Source organism: Colletes latitarsis, chromosome 9 (genome assembly GCF_051014445.1).
Source record: "Colletes latitarsis isolate SP2378_abdomen chromosome 9, iyColLati1, whole genome shotgun sequence".
Lineage (NCBI taxonomy): Eukaryota > Metazoa > Arthropoda > Insecta > Hymenoptera > Colletidae > Colletes > Colletes latitarsis.
Genome location: NC_135142.1, coordinates 19,965,572 through 19,990,311, shown reverse-complemented (window position 1 = coordinate 19,990,311; position 24,740 = coordinate 19,965,572). Strand labels below are relative to the sequence as shown.

Below are 24,740 nucleotides of genomic sequence, written 5' to 3'. Positions count from 1 at the left end.
CATGAATTTTACTATGAATTTATTTTTATTTTATCTATGAATTTATTAAATTCATTATATATAAAATTGTTTTTTTTTTAATTTCAACATTTTGTTAAGCCATTTTTCTTATTAATATAGATAGCCACACTTGTGTATTTTAGTAATGTATTTTCTGTCTGTGAAATTAATCGTGTTGATAGTAAAAATACTTTTAAACTGCTCGAAATGTCAAAAATTCAATAAGAATATTCAGACAGCGTATCCAAAAGACAATAAATACGTCTACAAAAGTGAACGCTTGCCTTCCTCGAAAACAATTCTCGAAACGAATATCGGAAAATGAAATTCTTCCAGCACTTGAAGCAGATTTCCGCGATTAGAATAAATCATGTGAAGCGGTAATGTGCGAACAGATGTCCGGTTTTTAAGGGAGGCTAGCGACTAGAGTTAGCAACGGAAATGCCTGTTGTGTTCCGTGAGAAATATTAGGTCACATTCAGGGAACACCTGACTATCTCCGCTGTCGGTCGTTGAGAGTTTCGGGATGCGTGCCAAGTGTACGCTTTGTGCCGAAAGCTCGAGAAACAAGAGCTAAAAGGAGCGAAAGTAGACGCGAAGGAGAAGAAGGAGTGGAATGAAAGGGTACGTCGGTGGTAATCGTACCTTTCTTTGTTTCCGTAGTTAAAAGCTATTACACCGCGATCGAATGCACTTAAAGCGTCAGCCTCCAGTATTTTCTGTACTGTTCGGGCCCCGTATCTCCTTTCTTTACGAGCGTAAATTACGAACGAGTTAAAGATAAATCGACTGCGATCCCTTGCACCAATTAGAAAAGCGAAATACGTCAATTTACAGTACGATTTGCGATCGAGGGCGAAATTCGTTGCGGTGGTGCTTAGTTACCTCGAAGCGTGTTACGAGATCGCGTACTTGCGAATAGCGCGTAACTCTGTCGACAGCCTTTTCATCATTTTTGATTAATTACACGAGCGATAGTTTGAAGGGAAAGTATTCGAAGGAATGAATAAACACAATGAAATAAGGGAACGATGGAAGGATGGAAAGAAAGAGAAGAAGATAGGTGGTAGATTCTGGTACATTTTGCCTTTTCTCGAGGTTAAAAGGTACTACATCTCGATCGAAAACGCCCACCTAAAGCACTTGCTAAGAGCCTTTTCTAACCCATTACAACACACGCTACTGGAATGGCATCTTGCACCCTGGATAAGTTTAAAAGGTTTAAAGCGTTTCTCTTCGATGCACGCATCCCCGGTTGAATAATGGCGGTAAACCAATTTATTGTTTTGACAGTAAGAGAATCATACCCGGGTGTCATCGTTCGAACGTACGCGGCGAAGATTTCGTTCATTGCGCACTCGATACAGTCGAAAGAAGATCAACTGGACGCTCGAGGCTGCTTTTCAGACTGTAAATCACGTCGGGTGCAACATCTACTTTTAAAGTATGCCAGCTTGTTTCTCTGTGTCTAACACGGCCAGTCCGCGCCTGCAGGTTTACGCGATGAGAGATAAGCGGGCTAGCCAAGCGGTATAATAGGAATAACTACCCAAATAGCCTTGAGCGGTCAGTTGTTTCCGAATGGTCGATTTTTTGATAAACTTTCAGTTTTCTCCCAAACGTAAGAACCAGAAATGAGAAAAAATGATATTTTTTTGAGGAAATTATTGGATCGTTTAAATGTGTCCAACCGATCGTTTCTTCGAGGTTACATAAGCAAGCTAGTGTCCAGTTTTTCGTTCCATTGTTCTCTGACAAACGAGTCGATCGAAGACCTACTCTTTGACGGCTATCGTCTTATCTTCGCGAAGAGCAGTTATCGTGGCTCGAATTGCCGAGCGATTTCAACCCCCGCCGGTCGATCTGATATTCACCAAGTTCTGGAACAAATGGGGGAGCTGGCTAACTGCGCCGTTGGCAGCAGTCAAGTTTGCCCATTCGAATTTCGACGACAACGGTCAATGACGCAGCGATCCTGTCCTCGTAAAACCGTCGATCCGTGAGACGGACACGCGAAGACGAACAACGTTTCCGTGGAACTAATTTCCGTGAGAGAACGAGGGGAAAACGATGACATTAATCTCGAGGAAGAGGGCTCGACACTGCTTGATCGTAAGCTCGATACGTTGGGGCACAAATTCTATTGTGTTATATTATAATCTTTATGATTATTTACCGATTTACGGCTTTACAATCACTGTATATATGTTTAAATATTCCGGAAGACTTGGGCAAGTCAACAGAAAAATAGAATAATCAGAAAATATTATAATTTTCACAGTTTTTATTATAATTAAAGAGATTCCGGCAGATACAGATGAAAAGTAATATTATTATAACCACGTTAGATTAAATATAATATAATTGTAATTTGTGTTCAACCCCAAATTATTTTATAACTATGTAAAATAATTGATTACTCTATTGTTTGTTTCAATTGATTAATATATCGAACTTTTATATGCCACGACCAAGTGTCAGCGTTAATATCACTGACTCAACCTATACTAAAATCAGTGATCCGTACAGTATATAGGGGAAATAAAGTGCTCGATCATTTTCCTGGGGACAACGTAGACCAATCGTTCTGCATAACATTAATAATGAAAGTATTCAAATATTAATTTCATTAATTTTTTGAAGAAGATCCACATCGAGGTCGAAATAAAAATAGAAACGAAAATACTATTCTTTCTTCCAAAAGCTTCGTTTCGATTTTGTTTTCAAAAATAAGATTCCAGTTTGATAATCAAATAACCAGAAACGAGAATGAATGTTCCGTAAATGTATCGCGAAATGAAAAGGGTTCCGTGATGAAAAGAGTTTGGGAAATGGTGGTCTAGTCATTAAAGGGAGAAGCCACTGAGGAGAAACAGTCGTCAGTCGCCAGACACTCTGTAGCTTTGTCGGAACAATCCCGCTGCTTACAACGTATTTTCAGTGACATGCAACTCGCTGTCGCGGCACTGACAATAAGTGTCTCATCTAAAAGGGTCCTAAGTATTCCAGAGTTCAGTTACCAACGTCTCTCCACAGTTCACAACACTGTGAGTCATTAATACTGAGTGTCAGACGCTCGACAGTAAACGAATAATTGTTACTTATCATTTTACCGACTCATCATTAATTATACTTCATCGAAAGGTATTAATCCTACTCTACGCAATACTTTGTATTTATGTAGGAAATATATTTCAAAAGTTAGAAATAATTGCTTTAAAATATTTCCTTTAAAGTAATACTGAAGTATTCTTCAACAATTATCAATTAATGATTGTTGATAGAGTATTCCTTTTTTTCCAATTTCCAAATTTCGACAATGTTTGCGTAGATTGAATAGGGACAGTCTGTGCAATGGTCAATATCAACGGTGACCTCATCGACTTCCTCATAAAGTTCCAAAGTATCGGTCTACGATCAATTTCGGGAGCTCATTTCCGCCGGTAAAACAAGGAGATAACAGCACTTTAATCTCTTTTCTGATGCATCACGAAGATCTTTACTGACCAATTTCTCCCTCCTTTTACTGATTCTTCCGGTGATTTTCGATAGTACTTTACGAGAACGTAGGTCAATAGAAAGAGTCATATTAGACGACAAATAGATTTTTCGTTTACAAATTGTTTACTTATAGATGTAACCACTTTATTAACTTATCTCTCAAGAGTAATCATTAGTCCACAGTGAAATTTAAATATAATAATAGCTTATTCATCTCACGATATTTATAATCTTAGTCGTGAAAGGAAAGTTGTTAAAAAGGTAAACAATTTATAAGAAATTTGCACATTCTTATTAATCAAATATTTTCTCGCAGAATATTGCTAAAATAAATGAAATAAAACAGGAACGTTCGAATCAGGAAATTGTTAACACACGAACGTCACGATTTCAATAAAACATACGAATTTAAATAAATCGCAAACAACTTCGTTCTTCCCTAAGTGATACGGTTTCATACCGAAAATATTCGTAATCGAACGAAGCGGTTTTACAATTTTAGACCCGCGATTAATATTCATACAGTATATTTTAAACACTCAGCCGGGTGTAAATCGTGCAGTCACAACAGGAAAGTTATTGGTGTTTTACGTTGCAACGATTTGTTTTACGTTGCGACTGATGTGCTGTAATATATTCACTCGATCCATATTTATGATTCTTCACGGTATTTTGAACCTTGACAACCCCCGCGAGTAAAGTATTACACGTGCTTATAGAAGTCGTCGTTGGATGAAATCGTGAAATGTTCTGTGGAAATAGCTATGCGCGTTGGCTCCGCGATACCTTATGCGAGTATACATCGATCATTTGCGGAATATGGGTGCTTGGATCAAACACGAAGCAACGGCACGTGAACATAATTCAGTTAAGTGAAATTTGCCACGATCGAGTATTTTAATTGCACAAACTGGTTTCGTTGTTACTCAATTTTATATCAGAAGCAATTTGAATTCCAAGCTCAGTGAGTTAGCGATATATTCGTGTATCCTCAATGATTTCGATATAAAACGTTTAATTAAAGAACTGTTACTAAGTACTTTAATTGCTCAAACTGGTTTCGATGCTACTCAATTTTATATCAGAAGCAATTTAAATTCCAAGTTTAGTAAATTGCTGTTGTATTACTTAATGTTTCGTTGGTAAAACGTTTATTGGAATAGTATTTTAATATGATATTTGAATAAATAATGAGAACAGTAATAGTCACAAAAGAAACAAAAAATATTACTAAAAAGTAATATGAAAACTAACTTCTTGAATAACTTTTGACAAATTAAATGGGGAACTTGGTATCCTGCTAGATTTGAAATATGAGGTACGATTTAAGCCAGTCTATTCTACAGAAATAGAAATTCGTAAAATGAAAGTATTAATTTCTCTTAAGAGATCATTGTTGCTTCATTCTGTCAACATTGACAAATTTATGCGCGTTTGAATCGTTGCTCGAGCGTTGCGTGACTCCACATTCTGTAAAAAAAAGATACTTAAGACAGAAAAGAGGCGTAGCTTTTTAAAATGTAACGTAGCAATAGTTATTCTATGAAAAATTGACGGAAGATGATACGGCGTCACGTTCCGCAATGGGAGAGGCTTTTTTCCTTGCAGTTTGCACTGGTTGCTGAAGCTGCGCGTTTTAACGAGCACAGAAACATTCCACTTTTCCTCTTCCTCTCGCTCTTCCCTCTTCCCTCCACCTTTGTTTCTTCCTTTCGCTCGTTTCCGTTCCTTCCATCGATTTGCGGAATTTCCCGGAATATTATACCGGGGTTTCGTTTTCCGAGTTTTTCTTCTCCTCCTAAAGAGAGATTCTTTTCAGTCCTGTCGTCTCTTTCTTCTGATTCCTTTTTCACCTTCATTTGACTGACTCTTCCGTGGATCCTTGAATTGCCTGGCCGATTAATCGATCAAGGGCACACTAATGGGTTCAAATTCCCTTGAATTGAACTAAAGCAGAAAATCGGATTGATTGAGCCGTCCTCTCTAATACGATTTCAGAAATTTGTATAGTTGCCGTTGGAACATTTATTTGTCGAATTGAATTGATATTCCCTTGTAACGTAAAGTACATGCTTAGGCGACCTAGTGTTTGTAAATATCTACGTAAAATGTATTTCGTGTCGTTCACGTCCCTGTATTATGCAGGATTCATAAACAGTTGCAAATTATCCTTGGATTTATAGGATATTCTACAAATCGGATTTACGTTGTTATATCTGATTATAGATAATAGAATTTCATAGAGCTTACCAGAAACTTTCTCATTATAATTATGCTTTTCTAAGTACAAGCACGAAATTAAATGCAAATCCAGACTTTTAAAAATATCACTTGCTAACCAGTGATTACGTCAAATATTATTTTCTAAAATTTTTAAACAAGTTGAATCGTTTCGTAATATTTTAGTATTCGAGTACCTGTCCAGAAAAATATATGTTATAATCAAGACCACCATGGTACTTATATTTTCCTCACGTTTATATTTATTTTTATTTTATGAATGCACTTACGAATCCCTCCGCGAGTTCAAAATCGTGCGGTTTAATTTAAGCTGCGCTTCTACGTGTGCTTTTCTCCTCCCTTTTTGCCGCAAATGTACGCACACACGATGCATTGTCGGTGTTATGTAGTCGTGAGCCCTTTCTTCGACATGGTTTGTTAATAAAATATTTATAAATTAGATTCAATATCCGCGGAAACCTTTGTAACATTCTATCTGACAAAAATATCTTTGTTTCGAATTATTGCGATTATATTTGCAATAAAAGTAATAAATTACCTGTTACCTGTCGTCTGACATACTCGAAAATACAAATATTATTTCCCGTGACTTTTTAATAATCTGCCAACGAAAGATTCCGTGGCTAATTCGAACAATTAATTGTTTCGCATGACGCATAGACGGAACTCTATACCCTTATCAAACTGCATCGCGATAATTGCCGAATCAGAGATAGCTTCAGACGCGCCAAGGCATGCTTCTCCAGCTACTAAATCATGCAAATACTAATAATGACACGGACGAGGCTTCGGATAATTGAAATGTAAACACCCGGCTAGTTCTTGGGAAGGAGTTTGATGATGGGCTCAGTTAGACTGCAACCTCCTCAGTATCCAGCGGGATGAAGGGTGAAAGGGAAAGAGCAGGAAAATAGAGAGGTGGGAGAGAAAGGGAAAGGGCGAGGGTTGAGTCGCAGGAGATGAAGATTTCACCGGTTTTGTGACGTAATATCTGCGCGCCCTTCCGTGTCAAAGGAGCGTGTCTTCCTTGAATGAAATAAGGGACACGTTGCATTAACTGTGCGATTAGAAGCGAAATTTCGCAGCGATACTAGTATCAGACGATTAATCAATATTAGAAACGTCGTTCGATCGTTAGAATTTAGACAGAACGAATGGGGGGAACTGTTATCCGAAATATTCCATTTCTTATTAGTTTAATAAAAAAAAATATTGTTTCGAATGGGGGCCATTAAATGCCTTTTCAGTTTTTTTGCATATACCAACTATTTTAAGAATGAAACTATGTTTTCTTAGATAAAAATAAAATGAATAATTTTCTTTCGTGGTATTGCATTATTTCTACAGTAATAATAGGATATCAGCCCAATTAAGTAATCTTGGATAATTTATAAATTTCCACACTTTTGTGTCCGTCCATTAGTTTCAGTCGTTCGATGGTTAACGCCACGGTTGAATTATAAATATCTGAAACCGTTCTGAAACAGAAATCGGACTAATTTGAACGATTATCGTATTCTGTATGAAACTCGAGGTCTGCTATCAATCTTTTCTGTTCAGTGCAGGTTGTTCGTAAGGTTGTACACGGAACAGCCGAATTCAAAGCACTGTCTGATTCCCCTTATGAAGCCTTGGTACCGTCCCAGGGCATAAATAATTCTTGTAACAGCGGTTGCGACACCAACTGAAAGACAAAATTCGAGGGTCGTTCTACCGTTCATATTTGCCTCATTCGAGTTCCTACTGAGGAAACAAAGGCGCGTCTAATTAACACGCTTGAGATAGAAACGGGGCCTTTCTCGTTTCGCGTGGCTGGCCTGAATGCAGACCAGTCTCAGCGCTGCAAAAGGGTGCAGATGGTCCAAGAGATGGAAGCCAGTTGGAGGTAAAAGAAGCGGACCCGATAGCCACTTTAACGACTCAGACAAGCCTCGGTAATTAGCAGCCTCCCGTGGAACCCCTAAAACACTGGCACATACCTTGCCCCAACCTTTGGTGCCTTCTTTCGAGAGAACAAGGCCTGTTTTTAACAAATAGTTCAACTAGACCACCGTTCCACGTCGATTTAGCCAAACTTCCGTCGAAATAATTGCGCTGCATCCTCGCTCAAAATCGTGATCGGTCGTTGCTTTTACATTTCGGAGGATCGGGCTGCAATATCTGTTATTAAAGACCATATACGATCGTTTGAGAACTTTAAATCTAAATATCTAGAAAACAACACGTATTTTTTATTTGTTGAACGCTTTCGAGGTTATTCGAAGCGTAACTTTGTTTTTTTTTTTTTTTAATGGAAACCTATATTTTAATTTGTAAATTTTCATTCTCCTTTTATATGAAACATTTTTTTGTAAAATTTTATCTTACACGGATATTTAATGAAATAAAAAATTTGTATACTTATGAAATTTCTGTATTTGTTTAATGATTTAATGCTGAAAAATCGATATCAATTATACTGTATCACGTGGCTTTTTTATTATACAAAGAATCACAATGTTCGCCTACATCTCCAAGATATAAAGAAAATTTTGAATCAATGGATTATCGTTTATAATTCAACAAAAAATTACAATGCTCTCTATGTTGTGCTAAGCAATAATACAACCTGTTGTGAGTTACAGTCATAAAAAAATAAAGAAGTTTCATAATGAACAAAATTTTTTATTTTATTGAATACCCTTGTTAGATAAAACTTGATAAAAAATGTTTCACACAAAAGTTTGTTTTTTTTTACGTAGAATTAGAATCTGTAAATAAAAGTATAGGTTTCCATTTTAAAAAAAGCAGGATTACTCTTCACATAACCTTGAAAGCGTGCAACAAATAAAAAAATAAATAAAGTAGTTGTGTTTCAGCCTTAAAAACAAGTAATTTTTGTATTTAACATTTTTATTCGCGATTTTTGTAATAAATATAGAACAAATTTCTATCATGAAAGTTTAGAAATTGTTCCGTTTTTGCAGAGCATTGTTATCACGCGTAATAAATTTCATAGTGTTTAATATTTGCAAAGCAATGCTCGAGTAATCGCGTTTCTGTGATTAAAATAATTGCCATACAATACGGTGAATTTCTCTAATTGACATTTGCCGCTGGAAATTACTTTTACGAGGCACGACAAAATCGAGAATACCTTTACTCCTAGTAACGCACGTGAAATGTTCTAAATAATTGAATTACGTCGAGTTACCGCGAACAGAAAATAATTAGAAGTTTATTTGCATAAATCACAACAGTTTGCAATCGATGTTTCGGGGGTCCAGTGGCATTAAATATCGTAATTTCGTAATTTCGTAATTTATGAGTAACAGAAAACCAGAAAGCTTTGGTTAGCTTCGAAATATCAGTTTTCTTATTAAAGGATAATAATATGCTGAACCTGCGGACAAATTGAATTACTGTTCGTATCTTTTTAGAATTTAAAATCAAGGATTTCAATTCTATTTTGAGAAGAACCGCGTAATGACAATTTCGAGCATTTTATTCGTTATTCAGAATTATATTTAAACAGATTTGTTGGGAAATCATGTAGAATACGCGATTGCTTTTTATTGGTGTTCATAATTAATGTTCTCTTTGATTAAAATCAAGTTAAATTCAACAGTTTAATTTATTAACTGATAACTACAAAAAAACATAATTTATAAGCATGATATCCACGGTATCCTGACGTCGTTCTGAAAGCAATTACATTCCTTTACGATACCATTCTGGTATCTTGGATGTTAAACATTACACACATACTCGTTTAATAACTTTATAATTGTTTAATTATCTCCAGTTGAAAAAGTGTGCTCCATTGCATGGAACAGGTGATCCAAAGTCCAGACGATAGACTGGGTGATTTATACTTACAATCACGGAATTATAGCTTCGTTTCCAATAATGGCGCAAAAGTATCAAAACTTCGTGAAAGTTACTCTGACGTTGAAAATCGAATTTTCACTTTCAAAGACGACCATATATTTTATTTATCCTGTTTCCGGGCGATAACTTTATCCAAACAAACTTAGTAGAATATGTGAACCAACAGAAATGTCGAAAAACAACAAGGCAACAGTGTAGAAAAGATAATTACACAAATTTTATTTTTAGATTTAGTTCAAACAAAGCTGCTAAAAATCTTAAAGATGTGTATCGAATTGTCTTATTTAATTGGAATTAGCAAAAATCTAGAACCTTTTCATGGCCATTGTCCCCGATATGAATAAGTTTTATGGATTATTCTTTAAAGATGATACACTACTTGAATTTTTTAACTATTGTTATAACTGTGTTTGCTGCACATTGCAGTCTGTATACGCTTAACTTAATTCTTTATACGTATATTACATGTATAATGTTTGTAATATATGAAACGTAACAGAAAACTATCGTCGAACAAAAAAAAAAAATAATTATGTCTCTTTCCCTGTTCGACGAGATATTCGGACACAACCGGAAAAGGCCGCTGGTTTCCTCCATCCACGACTCAAGGAAAGGGTATTTAGAAAATGAAAACGGGATAAGAAGGAAGCATCGAGGGGAGGGGGGTGAGATTGCATTCCATAACCAATTATCGGCCACCGAAGCCGCGAATTGCCGCTAATTACGCGTTTAACAGGAAAAGAGGTAAAAAGAGTGGAAGTTCGAATCCCCGAAAGCTCCGGAGGAGTGCGCATGATCGCAGCCCCCTCTTGCTCGATTTCGTCGGTGTGCGTTACAGACTCGTCTACGGTCGGTTTCGCGGCTGTGTGGGTTCCGTGGGGTGGTCGGAGCCCACGTGGAGCAACACGGTACTGTCAGTCGCACCCGGCGAGTCATTCGCGTATCACGGTTTGCCATTGGGAGTGGATTTCCAACCGGGGCCCCGTTACTTTTCCGCGAGTTTCCAGTGCGCGTAACCGGTCGACGTCGACGCGCTACGTCAGTGTGAGTTGGGGTGTGTGGGCTCGCTGTGGGAGCAAACCAGGTAAGGTATGCTTGATAAACATTCTCCTGATAAAACGTCAAACGTGACCTAAGAGGAGAGCATCGTGCCTTGGTGAGTTCGACGTGAAAGACGCGTTCGAAAGTCGAACGCTGAAACGACTTTCGATCCGTCGACCGCGTGGAAGGTTTAGAATTTCAGTGAAGTATACCGGAAACCGTGATATCCCTGTGACTGTCGCGACGATTAACGCCTTTCGAAGGACTTTTCATGCAATTTACGTAAGAGCTTCGCGGTTTGAAACCTTTATTATCTGTTGTCGGTTTTGAAAGTGTTCCTTCTGTCGTGAATGATTCATGAATTTATGACAGCTACGTAAGTTTCAAACGAAAGTATATTTGAGACGCTTTCTCTATCGTAGAATGTTTGTGTCTAGAATTTGATACAATCGAGTTCTCGTTTAATAGGTTCGTGTTCTCAAGGAATACAGTGACATTTTTATCGTTTTCCGGTGCGGTTTATAATTCCTGCGGGTCAAGTTTTGCACGTCTCGCGTGGCCTGCTCTGAGCTTCTTCGTTGTTTAATGGGCATCGTTTGTGCGCGATGTCTGGTATTAGCAATTTCGATTCGAAAGAAGGACGTTCCCCGGACTCGATTTGTTTGGCGGCCGCGTAGGATGTCGAATCGAACGAGAAACGTATAGAAAAATAGAGGATATCCCCCCGGTGCGTGATCGAGAGCAACAAAGCCAATCAATTGGCATCAATCAACGAAGTTTTTCAAAAGCTGGAACGAGGCGGCGGCGCAAAAACTGTTTTATACACGGCGACCATTCGCGCGAACCATAAATTACGTACTTTTCTCCTCGTCAATAGCTTTTTTTGCGATCGTTAATTTCACTGTCATTAATGAGTGTCCCACGGGACGGGAATTAATTAGTTTGAGTAACCCAATTAAAAATAAAAATGTCCCCGCGACCGACCGGATGGAGGATTCGTTCGGATTCGTTCGTTAACCGCGGACGGTCTTTCTGTCTTTCGCAAACTAGTTGTCGTCGCGTCTCGTAAAAATGCATCGAGCTCGGTAAACTACGAATCGCTGCTAATGATTTCGCGATTGAAAAAGGCCCTCGCATCAATGCGGCCCTCGTAAATGGCCGGCGCGAGGGGGCCAATAAAAATTCATTACTTTCGTCGAACAACCGGCGGAAATAAACGGTCTCATGGTGAAAAGCGTTCGACGTTCGCGCATTTTGTAAATAAACGTGTAATACCGCGTATAGTAAAAAAATCATTGCTTTCAGCGAAGCGTGGGCGTCGAGCGCTCTCTGCATACTGGATGCGATTGATACGAACGAAAGATGATTGCAACGAAGGACAAAAATGGTGAACTTTGACACGGTTGACTGCAGAGCAAAAATTATTAGGATCCGTCAAAATTCTGTTCCCGGATATTCAGAGTCAAAGCTTTCGATATTTGTGATGGTCGATATCAAAATATACGCATTTTTCGTTTCGTGATATTTAAACATTTGCGTTTGATTGTATTAAAATATATTTCTCCATCAGGATACAAAATTTATCGATATTTAATATTCTGCTAATGTGAAATTTATCTAGAATTAAATTTTGGTGAGTAAACTTGCATGGAAACTTGTGCTTTTAACGATTTATGCCACTTTCAAAATTTTGTTATAATAGTACTGCTAAGTTTGTTTGAATCTGTTAGTTTATCTGTGATGAGAATTTTTTTGTTCGGTAATTTTCAATTAGGTAGAAATTTGCAGAAATTGTATTAACGCATAAATCAATTAAATCGCGACACGAAACAATGTCCTATAGACCAACTTCTAAACTTCTCGAGAAGTAATTAGCGAAGCGATTAAAATCTATCGTTCAGGACAACAACTTAATACCGAAACACCAATGCATATGTACATAATAATATACTACTGTTGAACAAGTTAATAAAATTTTACGAAGTTTCGAAGAACGTAAACTATGCTGTACTATCATTTTAGATGAAAGTATGCCACTGGCTTAATTTGTAAAATTAAATACAATTCGAACTTTAAAAAATCAATAGTGTGGACTTTTATGAATACGTCAGATAATGGGTAGGAAAATTTGGAATTTGAAGCAACAGCAGATGATTCATAAATATTTTATTTTATGATCTTTTAAAGGAGTAAACGCGAATTAAAATACAAAAATGTATAGAATCATGAAAAATAATGAAAAATTACCATCATCGTTCATTGCAAGAATCTTAATATCGTGAAAAAATTTGAAAGAAAAATTCTATTTTGTTTAGATTAATTAAATAAAATTAATGGGGTTATATACAAAAGATCTGTCGATGATTGGAAACTGAGAAATATAAAAAGTTGGTATTTAGTAAAAATTACATTTTCTGAACCACCAAATATTCTACATTAAATTTTTCCGGTTTCATATTCTCATTAAAAGTAAAGAACTGGTTAGCACATGTTCAAATTTTAATTTTTATTTTACGAGCTGTAAAACGAAAGTTGTTTATTTTTCGTAAGAAGACTTTGCCAGAGCATAACAATTTTTCTAAAAATCTTTCATTGAAATAACATCGTCCATAATTGAATGGTCAAAGCAAACTTCGTTAGAAAATATAAAATCTTGTCTACAAAAGTAGAAAATAACTGGACATGAAAATTAGAAAACTACCGTGGCTGGTGGGTTGCAAATCCCGATCAACGCTACGCAATAAATTATTATTCTATAAAGCTATGATAATACCAATTTGGACATATGGGCTACAGGTTTGGAGCTGTGCCAAAACTCAAACAGTGAAATAATATAACGCTTCCGAAGCAAAGCATTAAGAACAATATCAGTTGTTCCATGGTACATTAGTAACGAAACATTGAACGAAGATCTCTACATAAATAAACATATTAAGGTTACGTTTAGAAACAGCGATTGCATCTAGCCTCCTTTACTTTATATTTTATATTTCTCAATAAATTTGTTTTGTATATGCAACATTACAATTACACAGTCATCTTTAAGAATTGTCCAATAAAGTAAAAGTTGTACCAGACGAATGAAAAGAAAAATATTTTAATTTATTCATAATATAGGAAGAATTTTAAACAACTGTTGTGGAATATTAGTCTCGCAAAGTGAAGCTATTGCAATTAAAATTGCTCGATTAGTATTGCGAATTAACTTTATTGGTGCCAACATGGCGATATATCAAACCAATTTTCGCGATTTATAAAGCTTTGACACTCGCTATTGCGGAAACCATTCGGAATAATTAAATTTTATAGAAATTATTTTTAAGGGGGTCTTTCGATGTGTACTACAAATAAAAAAAAAACATTGATCGATGTGACGTTGTCAGTTGTACAACTTGTTACGGCGTGAGTCATACGTTCATCCCTTAATCGTAATTAATGCGAAACTGGTTTTTACAACTCGCTGAATGTAATGTCGGAATGTTCTATAGTAAGCCAATAAAAACGGAGGGAGACACGACCTACATAGTATAAGTACTCTTCTCACATGAGAATGACAAAGGGAATTGATTTGACACGATGTATAGTGATTCGTACCGATACTGATATACAAAAGCAATATATTTCGATATCTAATTCTAATTAAATCCAAAAATAAATGTCCATCTATTTTTTAAAATTAAAGCTGGGCTTCCTTTGGAATAAAGTCTCTGGACAAATTACGATTTTTTACTGAAATAAGTTGCGCGTACAGGCATTGAATAAATTGCTGTTAAGAAACTTTTCCATATAAATTTGTTCGTCTGTATTTTTGTAAACTGCAGTCTGTTCCGTGTTAAAAGTTGTCGATTGCATTAATCTCTAACATGAAAGCGTTTTCTTTGAAACGCGACGTGATTCAAAGTGTCTATGATACGTGCACGTGTCATTCATAATCAATTTCCGCGAGGATTATACGATTAAAAATAATTATACTCGCAGGATTCGTTGGCTTTTCTGAAAAACGTTCCCGGTTGCCAGAAATTTCACGTCAATTATGCAGATTCGAAGTTTCACTTATAGAGGAGTTCGTAAAGAAAGTTTTCGTTTCAAAGAAACTTCTGGTTTGTGCCTTCGGAATATTGCTTCGTCATAAATTCCCATTTTAAGCTCGCGGCTGCCTCGTAAATCGGAAATCTGGGTCTATCATTAGCATATAATTCTATACAGGGTGTATCAGAACTATAGGCACAAATTTAACTAGTTGATAAAACTACCGAGTAAAATAGGAGACGGTAATATTAAACGCGAATTAGCAAACTAAATCTGAAATTTAAATTCGATTTTAACAAGCATTCATTTTAATTAAAAATTCGTTTAATTAAAATCGTCGTAATATTATCACATTTTCACCTATGTTAATACTTCGTTACAAAGATTAAAACTGTACCATTTTGCGTTTTATTCAAATTCACACGAACGAAATTAAATATCGATGAAATCTTTGCAACCTTTAAAGTCTCCCAGGTGTTAATGGCTTTCGAACTTCGCTAGGCAAGTCGAACAATTCTATCGAAGTCCTCCGGTTCTCTCAAAGTGTCCGAACCACTGTTTAAAACATTCAAGACATCTCTAAGCGTATTCTCCTCTAACTCGTGCATACGGTTTCCACATTTCAACCCCAGGCCATCGTCTTCCAATCGAATTCCCAGCTCTCTCCTTCAAACGGCCGTTACGAATTTACGTGACGGAAATATCGCCCCCGATATTACACCGCGATGTCATAAAGCCTATATACATGTATGCACCCGGTGGAAGAATCGCACTGCGTATTTCTTGCGGCAGGTTGACTCGATTAAACGACGACGTTCTTTCCGGGAATCGTAAAACCCACCGCATTCAAATAGAGTTTCTTATCTCAATTAATTGTATTTCATCCAGCGTTGTCGTTTAGTTTCAATTTCGAAACCAAACGATGTGGGCCTTTTAGTCTTATAGAAATTTAAATCGCGAAATTTACGGCTTTTCGACCTCTGATGTTCGTAATTTCACGCTATTTCATAATCCAAATCGTTCGTTCGACGGCGGTGCATACTTGCGAGTGCATTTCTAGCTTTAGTCGCAATTTACGTTCCGAAACCTGACGTTTAGAGAACCAAGTGGCGCTAAAATATTTAAAGTCGAAGAATCTTTCAGTACTTGTCACAAACTCGATATACTGTTTTCGAAAGTATCGTTCTATTTACAGCCACTATATTTTAATATTTTATTTTAATCGAGGCTTGAATTTTTTGACATTAAAAATTCTTCGTTCAAAAATCGGATTTGCTGTTCTATGCGTATCTCTATATTTATCTATAAACACTGTTCTCCACCTGAACAGTAAAAATATTACAGAAATCCGGAGTAATTCAGAGTTTAATAATTCCCGTTACAAGCCGTGTAGATCCAACGATTTCTGTAAGCTCGCAATTTTTCACGCGTCTACAGATCCTCGATCCAATGCAGCGATACATTCGACTGTCAAAAATGTACTGGTAATCGTACCAACAAACACAGAGCCAATTTCGAAAAGCGCAACATTCTCGATCGCCGATAGCATTAAAAGCAGCTTCCAGTAAAATATCGCTGCTGCCGGAACGTCGGATTGTAACGGAAATAACATTTTCGTAAGCTATAAAAACTTTGTCGAAATTTAATTCCGTGATCGTGGAGCACAACAAGATGAATGGTAGCAATGAAACGGATCCAGGACTCGTCAGATAATAAAGGACGATTGTTTCGGGAAGGTCGTCGACATAATTGATCGATCGTCCGGAAGGAAATCGCTCTTCTACGGGTCGAGTCGTGGTTCTGAATAATTTAGCGAAAACCTTTAGTGGCCACTGAATTTTCCTGAAGGCAGGAATGAGGCCGGCCAGGAATGTGATTCCGTCGGCAGGACCTTCGAAGGAGATTGAACGAGCACGCTGCATAGCGCAAATTGATGTCCTGCTCTGGGTTTCCGCGGACTCTTGCATATTCGGCGAAATTGGCGGAGCTATTATGTGCGATTGAACTACCACATTAATTGCGATTTTTCTCTCGCTAAAATTTCAGGCGAAGTAGACTTTTTTTCACGAACAATCACGCTGGAGGAAATGTACCGAGTCCTAATTCGATTTTTACGAACGATATAACTCTCGTTTTATCAAAGATAAAATTAATTTTACGACGTCGAAAGATACCAAGGAATTAGCTTCGTCAGAAAGCGTGGTTGAAAATGTTTATTTTTTATTAAATATACTATCTAAAATTAATTAAAAATCTGTTTTCCCCCAACACGTAGGATTTTTTACATTATTATTCAATGGTTTTATATTCGTAAAAAAATTACTAGATAATAGAAAAAATCAATTTTTGATTAAATATTGCGATCAAAAATACTTAGTTTTGAATCAATTTTCAGATTTTGTTCTCATCAAAAAATCATTTATCAAATCGTATGAAAAACTGTAGAGAAAAGCATTTTTAAATCTAGGAATATGTGTCAAAAACAATGGATTTGACCTTCTTTCTCTTGCAATTTTATACTGCAAATAAAACAAGTTTTGGAGGAAATTTAATTACGTATATTCATTCACAATTTTGGCGGTTACTTTCACGTTGCAATATTAATGTAAATAACTTAAAAAGTAAACGTACTTTTATGTGTCAGCAGTTTTTACGACATCGACAGTAGTCCAAACAAGTTTCAAGTAGAGATTTTTGTATTCGAACTGAAGATAGAATCTTGCAACTAGTTCAAATGGATTAAACTTCGATTCCTCTGTAGAAACTACTTTGCTCTACTTTTCTCGTGTCTAGAGCTTAAGCGTTCCTTTGAAAATCCTAATTACTCCTTTTGATGTTTCCTAAACGACTATTAGATAAATATTTTTCTATAATTTCTCTCTCGATACAGAAAATTGAAATAATTTGTTTCGAATAATTCAGTCCACCAAGTCTTGAAAATATTGAACACATTACACGAAAAGATACTGTAAAATGAAAGGATCGGAGTCGTTTGTGTCAACTATTTTTCGAATGCATTTTAACAAACTATTTCGGTTAAAAGAATGTTTGATGTTTCCGAAAGAGCTTTAGAACCCCAACCCTTTGTATAGTTAACTAAATTGATGAAGAACGCGTGTATTTCGACAAAGAGAATAGCCGAGTTTAGAAGCTGAATAAAACCAGAATTCCGTTAAAACGAAAAAAGGAAGAAGCTGCGTTTGAAACAGATCTCGCACATAGCAACGTTTTATATTACTAACTTTGTGCGAAAAATACGTTTTCACACAAATTGACGCAGAACTAGGGGCAAGTTTCTGTCCGGTTTTTTCGGAATTTGCGTAATATTTTGTTCGTTTTTCGAGCAGCAGCTCTTTGTGCACCTGCACGAGCCTTCCATTCGAGCGGGTTACACTGATTGGTTTCGTAACCATCGACCTGTGAAACAAATAGATTGCTGCGCAGAAGGAATAAAAAAAAAGAGAAGGAAGGCAAGATCGCTTTTTGTAAAGAAAAAACGACAGATCTGCAAAATAGCCACTTGTCACTTAGATATCTTAATACCGGACGTTGTTCTACGGTAAACGTCATGGCTGACCGATCGAAAACGACCGGAAGATTCCACGACGATGTTTTCAATTTATACTACCAAAGACAATGAAATAATATAAACAAATATATATATATAATTACAACGCGACTTTAAATCATTGATAAAAATATTAACAAGCTTCCTATTTTTTCTCTTGATTTATATAAACTATTCACTAGTTTTTCGCAACAATATATATACAGGGTGTTCGGCCACCCCTGGGAAAAATTTTAATGGGGGATTCTAGAGGCCAAAATTAAACGAAAATTAAGAATACCTATTTACTGATGGAGGCTCCGTCGAAAAGTTATTAACAATTAAATTCAAAAATTTCAAATCGTTCTGGAAAAATTATTTTTGGTTACAGGGGTCAATTATAAGCATTTTTGGTGAATAGACATATCCCTGAAATCCTACTCACTTTCGAGAAAAAAAATCGAGTAAGTGTTGAAATTTTTTGTCAGAAAAAAAAATTTTTCAAATTGTTTAAAAAAAATTATTTTCAGTTGCAAGAGTCGATCGCAATCATTTTTGGTCATTACACATACCCCCGAACTCCTACGCATTTCCGAGAAAAAAATTCCTTACCGAAAATCTAATTTCAGGCCAGAAATCATTCCTCGAAATTTCATGCGAATCTTTAAAACACCATAACTTCTGAACGGATTGGACGATTTTGATGTTTAAAAAAGCAAACTACGCGTGTTTTGATGGAGAATATGTACAAGTCGCAAAAATATTCGAAAAGTTGGTCCTTGACACCGCACAATGAAAAAAACACCATAAAAATGGTCCAATTTTCAAACAGCCATAATTCCTAGAATTGTGAATATATTTCAATGAAACTTTTTCCTGAAGTAGAGCTCATGGGTACCTACAAAAAAGTATTAGACAACTTTTCTGTAGGGCGTCAAACAAAATTACTAAAAATGAAAAACGAATTTTTAAGAAAAATCGAAAGGGGGTAGGTGCCTAAATTTTTCGACGAAAAAAAAAAATTTCAAATCGTTCTAAAAAAAATATTTTTGGCTGTAGGGGTCAATTACAATCATTTTTGGTGAAGAGTCATATCCCCGAAATCCTACTCATTTCCTAGAAAAAAATTCGAGGTGTGAAATTTTTCGACAAAATTAAAAAATTTCAAATCGTTTTGGAAAAATTATTTTCGGTTGCAGGGGTTAATTACAATAATTTTTTATGAATAGACCTACCCCCGAAATCTTACTCAGTTTCTAGAAAAAAATTCAGTACGCACGAAACTTTAAACGTTAATAACTTTTTAACGAAATCTCCATCAACAAATTAGTATTCCTGATTTTCATCTTATTTTGGCCTCTAGAATCTCCCATTAAAATTTTTCCGAGGGGTGGCTGAACACCCTGTATATACATTGTTGTTCGTAGAATAATTTAAAGTCGCGTTGTAATTGTTACTTCCTTTTCTTATGTTGTGAAAAACTAGTGAATAGTTTATATAAATCAAGAGTAAGAGTTGAAAGCTTGTTAATATTTTTATCAATGTGATATATTATTAACATTTTCTAAGAATTTATTTTATTTTATTTTAGGCTAGGTTTATATATAGCTTGTTTGGATAAATAAATTCTCAATAAAGAATATATTCTCATGATTTTCATGAGTGACTGAGAGTCATATCGTGGTATGATTCGTTATAAAAACACGTGGTACGATTAGGGTTAAACATTGTTATTAATTCAATTTTATCGGTAAAGTGAAACGTTTGTAAACGAAGGAAGCTTATCGAATGGTGCTGCAATATTTAAATGTTAGCATGCACATATGCAAATATATACAAAATCAACGACTATGAAATATTGCTACAACGGGGCAAAAAGTTATGTAAATACGTGTGCTTCGTTTACTGTTAAAAATATGAGAGCACAATCGATATGTAAATGAGCGCGGAGCAAAATGTTAGAAACATAATATGGAAGATGAAGCTTATAATTTGTATTTGGTACCTATTGGACAATTTCGACGTAGCTAATAATACGTTAAAATAAATCTAAATATAAAGTCTATTAACAAGAAAGTTATTGAAATCAGTAACAAGTACAAAAGTAGTTAATGACACGAAAATTATTTTACATGGTTTTTGTAAAATTAATAAAAGCAGAAAATCGAGTAACATTAAAGGATTTTGTAGATCATAATTATTCTAAAAACGGTCGAATATAACACTTGTTGGAGGTATATATTAAATACATAAGCGTATTAATTATTCAGCAGAATTGACAGTTGTTCTTTCAAATCATTGCTTATTAAAAAAACATCCATCGAAGCGTGATTCGAATTATCGATATCCATAGGTACTTGTCGCGGTTAATTCGGAAATTTAACGCAAATATGCAACGCGTGTCGCAAAATATACGAATAAAAATATGCGAGTGTTTAAAAATACAATATGCAAAAGGTGCACGCCACGGAAAATATGCAAAGCATATTTCTGAAACTCGCTAATTACGGAACAGATTTTTGTCCACGATCCGCTTGATCAATGTTTGAATAAAATCTGCATTTTGATGTGTACGCAGGGCTGGGAACGACGATGATAAATCGTTAAATGATTGCTTGTCTTTCATCGAAGGGTGAAACTTGACGTATCCGTACTCCCGCAACGTTGAACACGACGTTTCGGGCGGAGTTTTCGTAGGAAGCCTGAAATCGATGAAATGATAAGAGGAGATTCAAACCGACGGCGTAGCAGCTTTCGGTATTAACTATATAGACAAACGTTTGTAGTGTGTACGGGAAATGAAGCGTGCGTGGAAATGAGGGAACGAGGAGGAGGCTTCCGAGAGCAATTCTGCTTTTGATAGGCTGCCTGTGCATGACGTTTCGATAAACAGCCACCGTTTATATACTTTCGTTCTCCTGTTCGTTCTCTTCCGTTCTGCTTGTTTCGGCTTGCCAGATCATGCGACACACAGCGTGTAACTTGTCACGGATTATCCTGACTGTTTTTTTTCTTTTTCGTTGCGCACCATTGTACGGGAATGTCGCCAACGTGCCAAATAACACGACGAAATAAATTCCTGTATAAGTTCAGAGTCTCTAACGTATAATGGAGCACGACAGATCGTCGCGACACATTGTGCGTCCGTGTATCACGAATGTTTGAGAACTGGACAACGACGAATCGCGCGAAACACGACTTTACTCGAGGGCTTTGGAATTTTTAAAGCACGAACGTGGTGCGTTTGTATTTTTAGATTGAATTCAAACATTTTCATGTGGTCTTTCTTACGTAGTAATCTTTATTTCGTAACTGCAATTATGTTCTAAATTAACTGAACAATCGTTGTCTGGGACGAAGTACGTTATGTGTGCAAAAAAATTCCTTTAGCAGTTTCCGACGTGAAACTCATTTTATTAGCTGGGGCAGCAATAAACAGGGATACGCTTGTGCTTATTCTTATTGGCTATTAAAAGCATGAAGATGCAATTCGACGTTTCCGTTATTATCGTACCTATCGAGAATTTTTATTATGTGCACTTTTGCAGTGAATCCACCAATAAGCGAGATATTTTATATTTATATTAATCTATACTAAATTACCAATCTTTCTTTTTCTCTTTTACGGGGCAACGTACTGCTAATTTTTGCGTAATATATATAGAAAGTTGTGTTTTGATGTTTATTCGTAAGATATCCTTCTCTTTTATGTTAACAAATTTTTTAATTTTCATCGGATAGAAGATAAAACGCCCTTGAAAACGAATTTTGTTCCAAGTCGATACCGTAGATAGTTCCAGAGAAAACAATTATTTAAGAAAAAGTGCTGGCTAGTAATTACGCAAACATCCTCTACTTAAATTCATTTTCAATTAAATAACAAATTTATGGTCCAATTTTATCGTACACTAGTCATATGATCAATAGGAATTGCTGAAACGTCTTTGGGTATGTAGCGTCAAAGTAAATGTCAAAATAAACATAGAAGATGGCATAAATTATAATAGTTGTTACGTTCATTGGATAGAGGATGAAATTACCTTTAAAATGAGCGTTTGTACGAGTCGATAGCTTTATTAGTTCCGGAGATATAGCGATTTTAGTTTCAAGTCGATGCGGTGGCTAGTTACGGTGATACGAGGGTTCGAAGCTTTTGTTTACGTTCATTGTGCTCAATGAACGCGCGCGCGTGAAAATAGTAAACAGTGCGTAGTAATTTCTTGGAAATACTACGCCGGAACTGGGTCGCGACAGTCACGTACGCGAGGTAGGTCAGCACCACGCACGTGCGACAAAGAGGTCCGACTCCGCTAGACGAAGACAGAGATAGTCGAATTAAAAAAATTACCATTTACATAAATTACGATATCTCCGAAACGGAAAGTCGGATCGACAAAAACCAAAAACCATTTTAAAGGGGAGGCTTTGCCGCTTCTAACAATGCCTCAATTATTAATAAAACACTAGTGGTTTCGGAACTGTACGCGTCTAAAGTTTAACTATTTTTAATACGCATTAATAGGCTATTATACGCGAACCGGGCAGTGAGATAGTCGAATTAAAAAAATTACCTTTTACATAAATTACGATATCTCGAAAACGAAAAGTCGGATCGACAAAAACCAAAAACCATTTTAAAGGGGAAGCTTTGCCGCTTCTAACAATGCCTCAATAATTAATAAAACACTAATAGTTTCGGAACTGCACGCGTCTAAAGTTTAACTATTTTTAATACGCGCTGTTAGTCTGTTCTAAGACAGTGGAAACTGAAGATTCTTTCCTTTCGTCTTTGCAATACATATATTTCCTATTTACATCGGAAGTTAACCAGAATTTGGTACCAAATTTTGTTCAGTTTAAATATAAATCATTCAACTGATGACCGGTCGTTGTAGTCAAGACAACAAACAATCAGAATAGAAGTGAATATTGAAAAATTCATTGCACATGAAGTTAAATCGCGCTTAATTTGACATTGTAGATTAGAAATTCTAAACGAAATTTTTAAAACGGTCATTTGACCAATCGTGGTAAATTTAGTAAATTTAGTTCAGTTTGCAATCAGTTGAAATTCGTCTTTAGCACAAAACAGAAGTACACATTATCCAAAAAGTTTTATTTTAATTCGTTATTAATTTTGAATCACACATTTTATAGTATGTAATATTATCACAACCCCGATTATTGTTCTGCGAGGCGCGTGACCTATAACCTCTTGATCCAAAGAGCCTGCCTTCTCATATTTTTGAGTCACGGAAGAAAGGTGCTCGAATAACTTTCCTCTGCTCCAAAGTATATTTGATCGTAAGAATGTTTCCTCTTGGGTCTTCCTCTGCAAATAGAGTCCACTTTTTATATTGCAAATCCTCCAGAAACGGGATTCTGTGGTCCGTATCATGACAGAGCGTCCTCCATTTTTTATTGTCGGAGTGTTGTGCACTCACAATCAGCATTCATTTTTTCATAAAGCCTTCCCGTGGACGCGTACTTCACCGTTTGCAGCCAAATACTTCAAATTTGGGCTCTGGTCCGTCCGCGGCACTTTTCTCCTGTCTTCCACCGACCATGTTTCGTGCCTTTTAGCCCACTCGAGTCTTTTAACTTTATTTTGTGGTCTTCGTACAGGTCGTTTTTACCGCTACCGCAGCCTCAAAGCCCTATTTCACGAAGTCGTCTTTTCACCGTTGTCAAAGAAATCGGTACATCGCGATGCTGATTAACTTCAACCCAGTATTTCCGAGACATTTCTCCATTGGTTGTTTTGCTCGAAGCTTCTCAACATTTCCATCGAATCCATGGAACGTATTAAAAATATAGAGATAAAGGAAACGTATAAATTTTGAAACGAAATTACACTTTAAGATAGATTGTTCTTTAATTTATCAGTTACTCGTATCTCCTTTACGATTTTGTAATGCTCGATCGTTATTTGACGAGGTTTTGTTTTACGTAGCGTGTTTCTTCCGCGTGGGTGGCAACATGTCGGAAATTTTCTCCCCATCCGTAATTCATCGTTGCCAGCAAACGCATAAAATCATTATTACGCTGTTGTAGCATCGACGCGTTCAGTTCCGCTTTGACCGTTATATTACCCAACGAGTTAATCGTCATGGCAGTTCAAATATTCATTATGAACCGATTAACACGTCTCTTCTCCATCGACTTCATTTCGCCCAAACGGTTACCAATTTGCCGAAACGATCGCCGAGCTTTTTGCGCCGACACAGACGTACCGATCGAATTTTTCGTTAAAAAACAGTCGTCGGCTTGAATTTCCGTTATTTGGTTACGTGTCTGCGATTCGATAATGAATTTCTATCAATTCTATTAAGCTTCTTTTTAAATATTACGAGAAGTTTGAATTTTTGTTGCCTGGTCACGTTTACGAGTCGATGAATTTTTACGAGTACTATTAAATTTGCAAAAAACGTAATGGACGGTAAAAATAGTGTAAATGTAATGTATACCTATTAAATAATTTGTTTCAAACAAATCTTGCTTGGATTTTAGG

At 36.2% G+C, this 24,740-nt stretch overlaps 1 protein-coding gene across 3 annotated transcripts in view; it reads left to right on the top strand.

The window, feature by feature from the left end:
- Positions 1-24,740, top strand: part of LOC143345934 (EGFR adapter protein) — a 270,232-nt gene that overhangs the window by 43,992 nt on the left and 201,500 nt on the right. For 2 of the 3 annotated variants that reach the window (XM_076773564.1, XM_076773563.1), the window contains exon 1: positions 10,532-10,696. The exons of the other annotated variant lie outside the window; for it this stretch is intronic. The gene's annotated coding sequence lies outside the window, so the exon portion shown is untranslated. Of the gene's footprint in view, positions 1-10,531; positions 10,697-24,740 lie in introns of those variants that run through there. 3 annotated transcript variants of the gene reach the window in all.